The 13,953-nt window shown below is 40.2% G+C and overlaps 1 long non-coding RNA gene across 1 annotated transcript in view; it reads right to left on the reverse strand.

The window, feature by feature from the left end:
• The window catches only part of LOC135702394 (uncharacterized), a 102,029-nt gene that overhangs the window by 56,370 nt on the left and 31,706 nt on the right, over positions 1-13,953 (reverse strand). Inside the window, exon 2 of the long non-coding RNA XR_010517698.1 lies at positions 11,916-11,939. This is a non-coding gene — a long non-coding RNA (uncharacterized LOC135702394). The remainder of the gene's footprint in view (positions 1-11,915; positions 11,940-13,953) is intronic.

Below are 13,953 nucleotides of genomic sequence, written 5' to 3' on the forward strand. Positions count from 1 at the left end.
GATCTCTGGTACTCTCTTCGGTCCTAAGCTAATCGATGGACCCCTCGAAACATAGGAAAATCCACTAACCCTTCATTTTATCTGTCAAACTTTCATAGCGAATCAAAACAAACATAGTGTAGAACTGGAATTTATACTAAAATGGGGTATGTTAGTCGATTTGCTTGGGACCAATAGGCTAGTCAAGAAGTGAGCCAATTTAAAATCGTTAGTTTCGTATTGATTGTTGGTAATACGACCTGTAGAAAACTAAGGACACGGGGATTCCGCAATATATTAAACCTAGGTGATGCAAAAAGAACCCTAAAATCAAACCAATTTTGTATTCTCTCGATGTGACGAAACGAATATAAACATTGCAGTCCATCAATATTAAAATGTTCAAACTTATCTCAAATCATTCTATTAAAGCGTAGCTAGAAAATTTATCATTTGCATGCCTGTTGCATTTTTTATTTTGCTAAACTACGGTTAAACAAAAACTTTTGAAGATGACAACTTGTTGGGCACATTTTTTTTCTGTGATCAATAATATGTATGACATTGAGGCTTACTATAATTTTAATGGTGAAACAATAAATTTGATTATATTTAATTCATAACAACGATTACTACTTACTGATTTTGAACAAGCAATAATCGTTTGTTCATTTTTTTATCGTAGGACTACATCTTTGATTTCTATATGGGGGTACACTTTGTGAAAACCGAAAATGGACCATGTAACAAATTAAGAAAGATTTTGAACGTTAACTCAGCTGCCCCTGGTCCAATTTCAATAATTTTATCACCAATCGATCAGAAATATAGCTACGCATCTATAACAATGCTTCTGAATGTTGATTTTCAACAAGAAACTATTGAAAAACTGGTAAATGTCCAGCATTGTCCAAAAGCGTCGAATTAACTAACAAATCCACCAATTACCTACATGCATATGCTGCTCCCCCAGTACAGTCGTCAGAGAGTAGTAAGGTTGCTCACGATATCCTCAACAACTTTGACGATAACAGGTGCACAGTAATGGTTCTTGTCGACTTTTCGTTGGCATTCATCTGTGTTAGACATGGGCTACTTGAAACGAAGCTGAGGAGGGAATTCGGGTTTTCAAACTCCGCGTGTAATTTGATTTCATCTTTCCTGGAGCAGCGAAGCTAGGTTGTAGACCTGGATGGTACTCCCTCGAATCCCCGGAATCTCACCGACGGTACGCCACAAGGATCCTGTCTGAGCGCCCTGCTGTTTAGCCTATACATCAGCAGCCTGCCTAATGTGCTAAAATGCGAATATCACCTCTATGCGGACGACCTCCAAATCTACATATCAGGCCCCGCAAGCGAAATTAACAGGCTCGTCGAAGCAATCAACCAGGATCTCCTCGCTATCGAACGTTGGGCCACTGAGAATCGTCTGTTTCCCAACCCAAAGAAGACCCAAGCTATAGTCTTTTGTAGAGATGGGACCATAATCTCTTAAAATGACATCCGCTTCTGTCATGAAACCATTAATTTGTCGAACAAAGTTACTAACCTTGGTCTCATTATGGACCGACCAGATAAACGAAGTCACCAAAAAGATCTACAATACTCTTCGTGCGTTCAGGCGCTTCCGTGGAGTGCTTTCCAGACAGATTCGTATGAAGCTCGTCCAAGCTGTGGTGATGCCGTTCTTCGCATACTGCGACGTCGTGTACTACCCAGGACTGTCCACCGCGCTCAAGGCTCAGTTGCATCGATGCTTCAAGTCGTCGGTGAGGTTCGTGTATGGAATCCGAGGGCGTGACACGACCAGAGAAGTGCGACACACCATACTCGGATGCGATCTGCCGGAAAACTACAACCGTCGTATCTGCTGCTTCATGTACGGGGCCTACCATGGAAGCCTCCAGAGTACATCACGCAGTACACACCTAAAGATCGGAACGAGCGAGCTAGATCCTTTGTCCTACCGCATCACACTACAAGTTCCCGAAAAAGTGTTCTAATATTCGGAGCGTCCACCTGGAACGCACTACCACTAGCTACAAGGCAGCAACGGACTCTCACGTCGCTTAAAGCGGCGCTCCACAGAGCTGATTAATTCTCTAGGCCAATACCAATAGTAGCTGTCGATTTAAGAAATGTCAAACGTTTAGACTTAGACTTTAATTTCATTCTTAACTCCCCACTAAACTGATTCAAAAAGGTTGCTTCCTTGACCTGATTTATGGTTCTGTAACTGACAGGTTTTCGTTATGCTATCAATAAATTACAAATTACAAATATTCTAACTGGAACAGACTTTCTTGAAAATGACCTGGCAACGCTGGATGTAAGTAACAATCGATTAAATACATCCTCGATGTTGGCACTTCAGCTGAATTTACGAGAATTAAAAACTCACGTAATTTTCTTATAGATTTGTTGCGTGTTTCTAAAGCTTCTTCACTAAACACTGGAACAATAGAGTGTTTGACAATCGCACTACCGTGGACCAGAATTTTGTACGGTGTAGGAATAGAGCTGCTGAGGAACCATTCTTTATAAGCTTTCTAGAACATTGCATTGGTCTATCTCAAAGAATAAAAAAGTTCGCATTTCCAATTCACACATTTTATGGACCACCCTAATTTCACTTGCATCAAAAGATCGGCCAAAAAATATGAAGAAACTTTCCCGAAGATACCATATGTCTAACACCAACGGTTTTAGCGCAAACATTTTTGTCTTCCTAAATACGGCTTTGGGACCATTGTGCAGTGGGTGTATATACCTCTAAGATAATCGATTAATGTAGATAGGACCTTATCTATTGTTCGAGTTAATTTTAAACCAAACTGTTATACTTGTTGGAACAAACCAGGACCACGATGAGTGTCCTATACGCGAACCGTAGTGATATAATATGTCTTGTCTTGACGATCATAGTGAGATGACTAGCAACATGCTTTGATCGTTTATCACCAGCATTTTGTGATACAGTTTTTGTTTTGTCTCACGTCGTTTGACTTATGCAGTGAAGGTGAAAATTTTCAACACTGAGTGTGACAACTGAGGCAGTAATTCGAGAAAAACATCACACGACACTGGCCGGCGCCGGTGCTGTAGTGGTAAGCGTGACTGCCTTTTCACCCCAATGGGTCTGGGTTCAATCCCAGCCGAGGTTGGTGGGATTTTTCTGAGGCATAAAAATCTCTGGCCACGTCTTCCTTCGGAAGGGAAGTAAAGCCGTTGGTCCCGGCCCATGTGTGTTGTGAATGGGTGCGATATCCTACGCAGGTGTGGAAGCTGCCTTCCTGCACATTCGGTTGCCGTCAATGGATGGCAATCGATGTCCGTCGGTGATTGGTACTAGATTGCGGAACGGAGACCGACGTTAAATAAAGGAAAGAAGAAGATCACACGACGAGTCCGCATCGTGCTCTCTTGCCGTGCGGATCTATTTGCTTATTTGCTGAACGAAGTGTTACTACTACCTAAAGGTACAACAAATTTAAACAGCACTTTTCAGTGCTCAACCTGTAAAAATTTTCTACCTTGTTCAACTGTTATACCTCTTTGTTCCTTGTATGGACCCTACCCGAGGTAATCCTTCTTGGATTCGGAACTTTATTTGAACTTTATGGAACTTGAAAGTTCTGTCAGAACTTTATTCGAACTTTGTGGAACTTGAAGGTTCTGTCGGAACTATATTTGAACTTTATGGAACTTGGAAGTGAGCTTTATCGTTGAATGCGGAATTTTTGGTTTCTTGGATGGCTTCTGGTTGCATAACAACTTTAAATGATATCAAATACCTTAAAATATGGGTATTTTTGGAATTAGAGGTGCGAGGACCAGAAATCGATGTCTTACGCCATTCCGAAATCCAAGATAGCGGCTTACGGTTACAGAAAAATAAGAAAATACTGTTCAGTACCCAAAAATACTGATATTTTTGGAATCATGTGACTAGTAGGAAACAGAAATCGATGCCTGAAGCCATTTTGATAGTACTATTAAATACCCCATAATAATAGTATTTTTGGAATCGAGCTGATGTGAAAGGACTGGAAATCCATGTATGACGCCATTTTGAAATACAAAATGACGGCTTCCGGTTACAGAAAAACTTGGAACCCACAATAATGGCACTTTTCGAATCAAAGTGACGTTAAGGGACCAGAAATCGATGTCTGATGCCATTTTGAAGATGGCGGCTTCCGGTTACAGAACAAGTTGGAATATACTGTCAAATACCCCACAATATTGGTATTGATCGAGAAGTGTATGGACCAGAAATCGATGGCTGACGCCATTTTGAAATCAAATATGGCAGCTTCCAGTTACAGAAACTTGAAAATTCTGTCAAATACTCCAGAGTTTTGGTATTTTTGGAATCAGGGGACGTGTAGGACGTGTCGGTTTCTGGTTACAGAAAAAAACTTGGAAATACTGTTAAATAACTTACAATATGGGTATTTTTGGTATCAGAGTAACGTGAAAACGATGTCTTGTACCAGTATTAAATCAAAGATGGTGGCTTCCAGTTGCAGGAAAACTGGGAAATACTAAGAAATACCACACAATATGGCTATTTTTCGAATCGGAGTGACTTGTTGGTGGCTTCCGGTTAAGGAAAATTGAAAATACGGTCATATATCCCACAATATTAAAAAAATTGGAATCGGGTGACGTGCATGAACCAGAAATCGATGAATGACGCCATTTTGAAACCCAAGATGACGGCTTCCATTTATAGAAAAACTGGAAAATACTGTCAAATACCCCACAATATGGGTATTTTTGGAACCGTGGTGACATGTAAGGACTGGAAATCGTTGTCTGAAGCTATTTTGAAATCAAAGATGGCGCCTTCTGGTTACAGAAAGTGGGAAATACGGTCAAATACCCCACCATTTTGATATTTTTTGGAATCGGGTGACGTGTAGGAATCAAAAATCGATAGCTGATGCCATTTTGAAATCCAAAGTGCCGTTTTCTGGTTACAGAAAAATTTGGAAATACTGTTAAATAACTTACAATATGGGTATTTTTGGAATCAGAGTAACGTGAAACCGATGTCTAATACCATTTTTAAAACAAAGATGGCGGCTTCGAGTTGCAGAAAAACTGGGAAATTCTTAGAAATACTCCACAATACGGGTATTTTTTAATCAGAGTGACGTGTAGGGACTGGAAATGGATATCTGATGCCATTTTGAAACCCAAGATCGTAGCTTCCGTTTAAGAAAAATTGAAAAATACTGTCAAATATCCCACAATACAGGTATTTTTGGAATCTGGTAACGTGTATGAACCAGAAATTGATGTATGACGCCATTTTGAAATCCTAGATGGCGGCTTCCAGCTACAAAAAGAATCTGAAAATATTGTCAAATACCCCACAGTATGAGTATTTTTGGAACCGTGATGACATGTAAGGACTGGATATCGTTGTCTGACGTCATTTTGAAATCAATTTCGGTTACAGAAACTTGGAAATACTGCCAAATACCCCACAATTTTGATGTTTTTGGATTCGGGTGACATGTAGGAATTAAAAATTGATGTCTAATACCTTTTTTAAATCAAAGATGGCGGCTTACACTTACAGGAAAACTGGGAAATACTAAGAAGTACCACACAATATGGGTATTTTTTTATTCGAAGTGATGTGTTGGGACCGGAAATCGATGTCTGACGCCATTAACTGGCTTCCGGTTAAGAAAAATTGAAAAATATTGTTAAATATCCCACAATATTGATATTTTTGGAATTGGGAGATGGCGGCTTCCAGTTATAAAAAAAATGTAAAATACTGTCAAATACCCCACAATATGGGTATTTTTGGAACTGTGGTGACATGTAACCACTGGAAATCGTTGTCTGACGCCATTTTTAAATCATAGATGGTGGCTTCCGGTTAGAGGAAAACTATGACCAGAAGGTCCCGAAGAAACGTGCTCAACTTTTTGGCTCAGCTCTGGTACTCTCTTCGGTCCCAAGCTAATCGATGCACCCCTCGAAACCTAGGAAAATCCACGAACCCCTCATTTTATCTGTCAAACGTTCATAGCGAATCAAAACAAACATAGTGTTGTACTAGAATTTTGACTAGAATGGGGTACGTTATTCGATTTACTTGGGACCAATAGGCTAGTCAAGTAGTGAGCCAATTTAAAATCGTTAGTTTCCACCTTGCAGTAAGTTTTTTCCCAAATATCGAGGTTTTTTTTACGCACTGGTTCGATTAATGAGCACCCGGTTTGGGTCATAAAAAACTTATTCTCAATTGTTTAAAAAAATGAACTAAATCACATAAATTCATACGATTTTGGTCTATTTATTATGTTGAGCCCTTTCAACCTAAACTTAAAAACTTATGTGTATTTTCCTTGTGCTGAGTAATTAACATTTGGAAATGGCGTACTTTATAGAGACAATTATTAGTATCACATGATCTTTTAGTTTTTAAGTTCTTAAAAACTACTCTTAAATTTGAACGTTTAGAGATAGAATATATGTTTCTTGCATAAAGTTGCAGGTAATTAATTCAGTTTCGGCTTTTTCCATCAAAATAGGGTTAATGTTCCTAATGCCGACCCAAGTATCCCTAAAATTCGGCCCATGCATAAATTTCGAAGGAAGCATCTTTTGCCATTTTTTTTACTAGCTACCAAAAACATCTATTTGTATCGTCCACAGTGGCGTCGCGTCCACATGTGCAACCTGTGCACGACACAGGTGTGAATAATTAACAAATGTGTTTAGATTTTTTATAGATTTTATGCTCACATTATAGCTGTACTATTTTACTCCAGATTACAAGTGACCATGAATACACTATTTTATAATGTGGCTCAATTAAATCTTCGACCTTGGTTTGCTTCAAAAAGGTTCGGATGGTCTGCCTAATCCCTAATGCATTGATTTCTAAGCATATCGATAACACTACCATGACAAAACTCGTTAAATAGTGCACCTAAAAGCGAGCTTTTTTGGGTGGCGGGTGGCAAGTTTGTGAATGGTCAATGTCTGATGTAAGCCAAGCAGACCTTCTATCACCTCTTGAAACATATCACAAATTTTCCACAATACATGGCGGTTTGCACCACTAGTTGTAATTGAAACTTTCAGCAGTCACGCGTCAAACGGGAGTATTTAAATTAGAAAAACATTTGCGATGTATGGGTGCCCAAAGTGTGCATTTCTCGCTGTGCACTTGGATATCTGATTGCAGGCAAAGAGAGTAATGGAGAAAGAGAGCGCAAAAACTTGCTTTTACTCGCTTGTCAGTTGTAAATCTCTCAATTACCGATGGTTGCGCTGGTGCGCCTGTGTAAACTTATGAGCTTCCCCTGGTTCATTCTGATAGTGTTGTTCTGATGAATAAAGAGTTGATTAATTCAAGTTTGCTACCCAGGGGACGTCATGAATTTTCTCTAGATTTTGACACTGTTATGTGGTGGTAAGCTATAACGAACAAAGTTCGGTGCACAGGTAAATAAATGAGGCACGCGACGCCTCTGTGACGTCCAGATAACGCATTGATCTTTGACAAAAATAAGAACAGGAGATTTTTATCGATGGGCCCTATCTTTAGATCCATAAACCAACATTAGAGCCATTGCTTCTATGTTTTATTTTCAAAAATAAAAAAAAGTATGTTGAGTATGAATTAAAGGCTGACTAAAAGTAAATTGGTACGCTCTTCGAGCGCAGCTAGCACGCCTCTAGTGTTGGGACTCGAAAATATTTGACAGAGGTTTGTTTAAACTTCTAAAGAGAACGACTGGTGCAAGTTTGATCAAAGTAGTCGTTCGCGTTCAGAATTAACGTCAAATGGAACTCGAAAGAAGAAAAATTATTGTGCACAAACACATGGAAAATCCAGAGTGGTTCGGTTACAAGCTGGCTAAAGTGCTGAAGATGCCGAAAACAACAGTCTGTCGAGTGCTCAAAACCTACAAGGAAACCCTGAACGTCGATCTGAGATGTGGCCAGAAGGTACAACACCAACTTTCAAACGGTGCGGAACATCCTTGCCAGGGAAGGATACAAGTCGCACGAAGCCAGCATATATCCGAACCGGCACATGAAGCAGAATTCCGTGGCCAAAAAGCGAGCAAGGCTCTTGTACGACCGTGTTTTGAAGAAACGCAAGGGCTGCACTTTGATCGATGACAAAACATACGTCAAACTCGATTTTAAGCAGCTTCCCGGTCAAAAGTTTTACATCACGACTGGACGTGGGATGTGCGGGATTCAAGTTCGTGTTTTCCGACTAGTTCGCGAAAAAGGCCATGATTTGGCAAGCGATTAGCAGTTGTGGCCTGCAAACGGAACCATTCGTCACATCCTCAACGATGACACCCCAAGTTTACATTGAAGAATGCCTGAAAAAGCGTGTTGATCCGCAAGCATAGGGGCAAAGTCATCTTTTTGCCAGATTTGGCCAGCTGTCACTACTCCAAGGTGGTTCTGGAGTGGTATGCTGCCAACAAGATCGATTTTGTCCCCAAGCTAATAAATCCTTCGAATTGCCTGGAATTTCGACCAATCGAAAAATACTGGGCAATTCCACAGCAGCGACTTCGACGAAGCGGCGGTGCAGTCAGGGACATCCAGCAAATGCGGGTAAAATGGAAGATATGCGCTGATTCCGTGTTCGTTTCCATTGTGCGGGTGCTAATGGGCTCCATTAAGAGGAAGGTTCGAGATTCCGTTCGAACTGGAGAAATGTAGCCATCTTATTCTGTAACTTTGAAGTTTTAATAAATGTACTGTAAAGCAACAATTAATAGACTTTTTAAACGTACTGAATCACGAATTACAGGTCTTTTTGTGCGTACCAATTTACTTTTAGTCAGCCTTTATTTTGAGGGCCACCATCATGTTAACGATCATCAAAAGAAAGAAATTTTGTAGTACGAAAACTTCTTCAAATACAATGTTATAGGAAATGCTCTAGGACTACTATTGCTACTAAATTCCTATTCTGGACCACTGTGCAGAACTGATATCGGGTGCGTTGTTGAACTCGTTTGAAACAGGCAAAGGGCTTCATAAAGGCGATGGTCTTTCTTGCCTCCTCTTCAAAATTGCGTGGTAAGAATAACTTCAAAGGAATCACGAGGACGTTTCCAAGCAGAACATCTTGAAGCATTCAAGGATTTTTTTACGAATAAATTTACACTAATTTTTCAAGCAGTGTAGCCAACATTTGCAGTTCCAGTCATACTCGAATGAATATACAACGATTTCCTTCAGAAATCGGTCAAATCCAACTCAGTGTCACCGTGTCTCACAACTTGTCGTATGATAATATTCTTTGCCGGTATTTTCCCAGGATCACAGAAGATACGTTTGATGCACCATGGGTCTTCCACTAGCAGGTACGGTGAATCATCAAAATAGAGATAACGCGCGGGAATGCAAATTGAAACGCAAACACTCAAATCGTCGTCGGTACTGTTTCCTTCTTCCGTTTCCGAGCTCTGCTGGTGGCCGACGGTATTCAATTACCTCTATTCGAAGGCAACTAGGTGCGCGTGTATATGTGTCTACAAGTGCAGACGTATCTCTGAGTCTGAGTCGTCAAGTTGATGCCAAAAAAAATAATACTGCGTCTACATCCCCCGTCTCCCCCTTCAGTTGTGCCAAGCCCCACAACGGTTTGTCTTGTCTTGCCCAATGATCTACATCTCCGGCAAATCGTCTAGGCCAGGGTGGCTCGGTATGCTTCCATGTAGAGTTTTCCGCACGAACAAACCTGCATGTCTGCGGGAAATAGTACAGAGAGCATAAAAATGGAGATAAACGACTGAAGGGAAAAAATAAGTTTAAATTCACATGAAGATAACGTCGTGGCTTCTTCCGAGTGCCATTTTTTCTTCTTCCATGACGATTATCTGCAGCTCAGATTTTTCTTTCTGGGTTAAACAAAGCATTAAATTTTGTTTTAATTTTTCCTGCCATGCTGGCAATCCCTTTTTCAACCCTTCTGATTGACAATTTTCAGTGATTCGCCGAAAGTTGGCCCCGTAGTTCCCTACTCAAAATGATGACAGGTCGCAAATTGAAACTGTCTGTTAAGCATCGTTTAGTGATGTTTTCCTGCCAGGTCCTGGCGTACAATGTTTTTGCAAAGAATTCTTCTTCTTCTCCTGGATGCGTCGTTTTCTATCCAAGATCCTTTTTCAGAGGATAAGGATATTCGGTTTCCTTCTTCCGGTCGGTTATCCTCAAATTGGCGGAAAAGTATATTCGGTACACTGACAGACAGACAGAAGGTCGTACGGACGGACCGGCGGACGCACAAGGATCAAGTTTCCCGTCCTGTACTGCAGCAGAAGACGATGCAATGCATTTAAGATGTGCACCTTCAACTCGGACGATGGAAGAATGCAGCACAAGATGGGAAACCTCTAAGTGGACTGCATGCATATGGATGTGTGCATGTGCTTTGGTAAATGAATAAATTAGGTTCTTGTTTAACCAAATTTGCTCTCTCATGCTTCGATTCATTCCGGGTACACGGAACTACACAGCTCAATGTATGCTAATCGTTGGACAGGATTTATTATCTTTGCATAATTTAGAACTGCACAGAGCTGGATATGGACTTTAAAGCATTTCGAAATGAGTAGAAGGGAAAAAAAAGTCGTTCGAATTCGTCCTTGTGAAGTTTCTAGGATTGTAGATTTTACGACTATCTAGTCGAAAGAGGTTCTGTCGAAGTGCTTAGATGAAAGAATCTTGGATGATCAAAATTAGTATTCAGATCCGTATGCATGTGATCAAATACATAATGTTGATTTAGGAATTATCATAGCCCTAGAGTTTAAAAAAATCTAAATCATAATCTAAAGACCGTCATAACACCCATTCTGCAGTTGATCAATATGGATCATGCCGGAAAAATTGCTAATCATCAATAAATCGAACATCCACTGTTCTAATATACAAACGACAGATACAAATCGACTTCCCTTGCATAACCTAGTGTCCTCCGGCGGTATATTTTCCCATTTCATTTGAAAGGCTTCTATGGCAAATCTTCTGCCTCATCATTCAAGCTGCTAAACCACGACCAATCCCACCCCGCAAGTTTCATTCATCGAATAACCCCCCAAGAAGAAGGAAGACTTGCGAGATGCCACTGCAAAAGGAATCTCGAGATGAGAAGAATTTATATGTTTTTCTCCTCCGGTGCCGCTGCTGCAAATTTGGTGCTTTCTTCGGTTGTGCCAACTTTAAAACGTTCCTCTCGGAGATTCGTTCGTATGACATAAAGTACAAGGCACTCGGGGTGCGTCTATCGTAATTCGTACGACAGCGACAACGTCGTCGTCGTCGGAAAAGCGATAGAGATGTGCGGAAATTGGCGGTATATTTTCCGCAATCCGCCTTTGCCAGCTGCTTCCATTCCTTCCCTGCCTTGTTCGGGGTGGTGTGATACTTATTTTTCCGCCGTTTTGCATGGCAGAAAAAGCTTGCAACGTCGGGTTCGGGGCTCTTTTTTATGACTGATAATAAATGGCGCATTTTATAGACGTGTTATTGTGAGATGATATATGTGCGAACGGCTGCTGGGTTCGAACTTTTGCGGGAAGGGGGAGAACGCATTCAAACCGAATTTAAATCGCAGCCAAAATCGGTATGAATTTTTACCGGTCTCTCGTTGTTTGCTCGCTTTCCAGGGCCAATGGGATTTGTTGTGCGTGATTTAATGTGTTGTTTTAAACAAATGCGAACGAAATTGAATAAGTTTGCTGAAGTGCGGTGGCGGGGCGGGAAGCGCTCCCGTTGGGTGGGCAGATGAGATTGAGTGAATAATTTTCCGGCATCTTTTCACATTTGTCATGCTGTGTAATGTTATGAATGTGGGACAGGAGACTTCCATTTGGACAACTTTAGCTTGACGGATTGGAATGGGACAGTGGTTCAACTTACCGTTCGTTTGAAGCAATGATGGATCTGGAAAGAAGGAAGAGAACATTCATTAGATGCGAAGAATTTTTGAATATGGGAGAATTCGGGATATTCAGCATACGTCATAGGCTGAGCTGGAATGTGAAAACAAGACTATGAATTTTTGAAATGGTTTTCCTGACATTTGATTCTAATTTTAGCTTTAAAAAACAACTCCTGTCGGTGATTTTAGCTTTCCAATGGACTAGTGGTGGTGATTGGCATCTGTGTGAACATCATGCGATGAAGTAAAACACTCCGGTTGATCTAGTCCGCATCGTGCTCTCTTTCCGTGTGGATCTATTTGCTTTTTGCTTAAGGAAGTGTTACTACTACCTAAAGCAACAAATTTAAATAGCACTTTTCAGTGCTCAATATACCTGTGAATTGTCTACCTAGTTTGACTCTTATTCCTCTTCGATCTTTGTTTGGACCCTACCCGAGGTAATTCTTTTGGATATCGATTTGGAAAATTCCTCTTCGATCCTTCAGATTCTAATAGTAATCTGCTTGGAAGTGGATTTGGATAAAAAATTTACTGCAACCATGGCGCCTAAGCGCAAAAGAAAAAGGCAATCTCTTGATCCCCCTGCTGATGAAATTAGTTTGAGCAATCAATTGGATTTGCGAAACAAATTAGATGTTTACATCTCTTTTTCAAGTAAGCAAGTCGCACAGTAAATCATTTATGGTTACATTAATTCCTTTTAATTCGATTTTAAAATTTAATTCTAATATAATTAATTTAATTTAATTTAATTTTTGATTCGTGTCGTGAAGTAGTTTGGACCTTATATCCATATCATAACTAAAGCTTTCATCGATTTCACTTCTATTTTTATTTTCTTTTATGAATTTGGTTCCAATTTCGCTTTATATGTATATATCATGTTATAATTCTAGCAACTCTGTTTGCAATCGATCACTGTTAAGCGCTACTTTGCATTCATGTTTCTACCGTTTAGTATTTTATTTTAATCTGTGATTCATTGTTTAGTTAGTTGTTGGTGATCACATTTCCACGTCACGTGTGGAGCTTTATATTTATGCTGTGCCAACCGCGTGATATTCGGGTCGTGATTTTTGCTTGCCTCCACGTGTTTACTATTCTAGGCGATTTTCTTGAAACCGTGTGGTAATGCTGCTTTGGAACTCATCTTCAAATTCTGAAAAGTTCGTCTTCCTGTGCCACTGATGTTGCTGATGATTACATGTGGCTGTGGCTTCTGCAAAGTGGAATTTCACCTCAGCTGTTAACGATAAGATGAAAAAGAACAATGGATTCGTTTCCGCAATTCGATTCGAGGCGCTCAAAAGTGAACTTCGTCTGAACTTCACCGCTTTGATCAGTTCCAGGTCATTTACAACCAAATCATCAACTCGTATCACGCATGCCACTGGGTTTTTGCAAAGCCAACTATTGGCACTTTCACTGTACCACCTCCTTGGTAGAAGTCTGGCTCTACCTGTCGCGTAACGGGTTTTCAAACTAATATGATAACAATCACTGTGTAATAAATCTCGAAATCCCGACCACAGTTGCGGCAAAGTTGTTCAGGTAATCAAAGCTTTTCAAATTATGGTTAGCTTGCCATGCAGTGCTAGTGTGCAGGTGAATTTCCAATGTAGGCAAAAACTCGAGATCTTGACCAGTTGGGAAGTTGATGCTTTCGGAAAAGTTGTTTAGATAGCCTAAATATGTCAATTGCGAGTGGATTAGATCAAAATTCCGCCACTATCCAACGCTAGTGTGCATGCGAAATTTAAAAGTGTGTTATATCTCGAGATCTTGACTACCTGGGAAGTTACTGTCGTCAGCAATGTTGTTCAGATAGCCTTTCGAATGGTTAGTAGAATGACTACTATGCGGCACTAATATGCATGATAATATCCAAAGTATGTTATATCTCGAGATTCTAACCAGTTTGGAAGTTGATATTTTGGGAAAAGTTTATCTGATTCTTTTAAATTATGAGTAAATAAGTTCCAAATTCTGCCAGTACGCGGAACTTTTGTTCAT

Source organism: Ochlerotatus camptorhynchus, unplaced genomic scaffold (assembly GCF_037179485.1).
Source record: "Ochlerotatus camptorhynchus isolate MF236.1 unplaced genomic scaffold, CSIRO-AGI_Acam_v1.1 ptg000192l, whole genome shotgun sequence".
NCBI classification, from domain to species: domain Eukaryota; kingdom Metazoa; phylum Arthropoda; class Insecta; order Diptera; family Culicidae; genus Ochlerotatus; species Ochlerotatus camptorhynchus.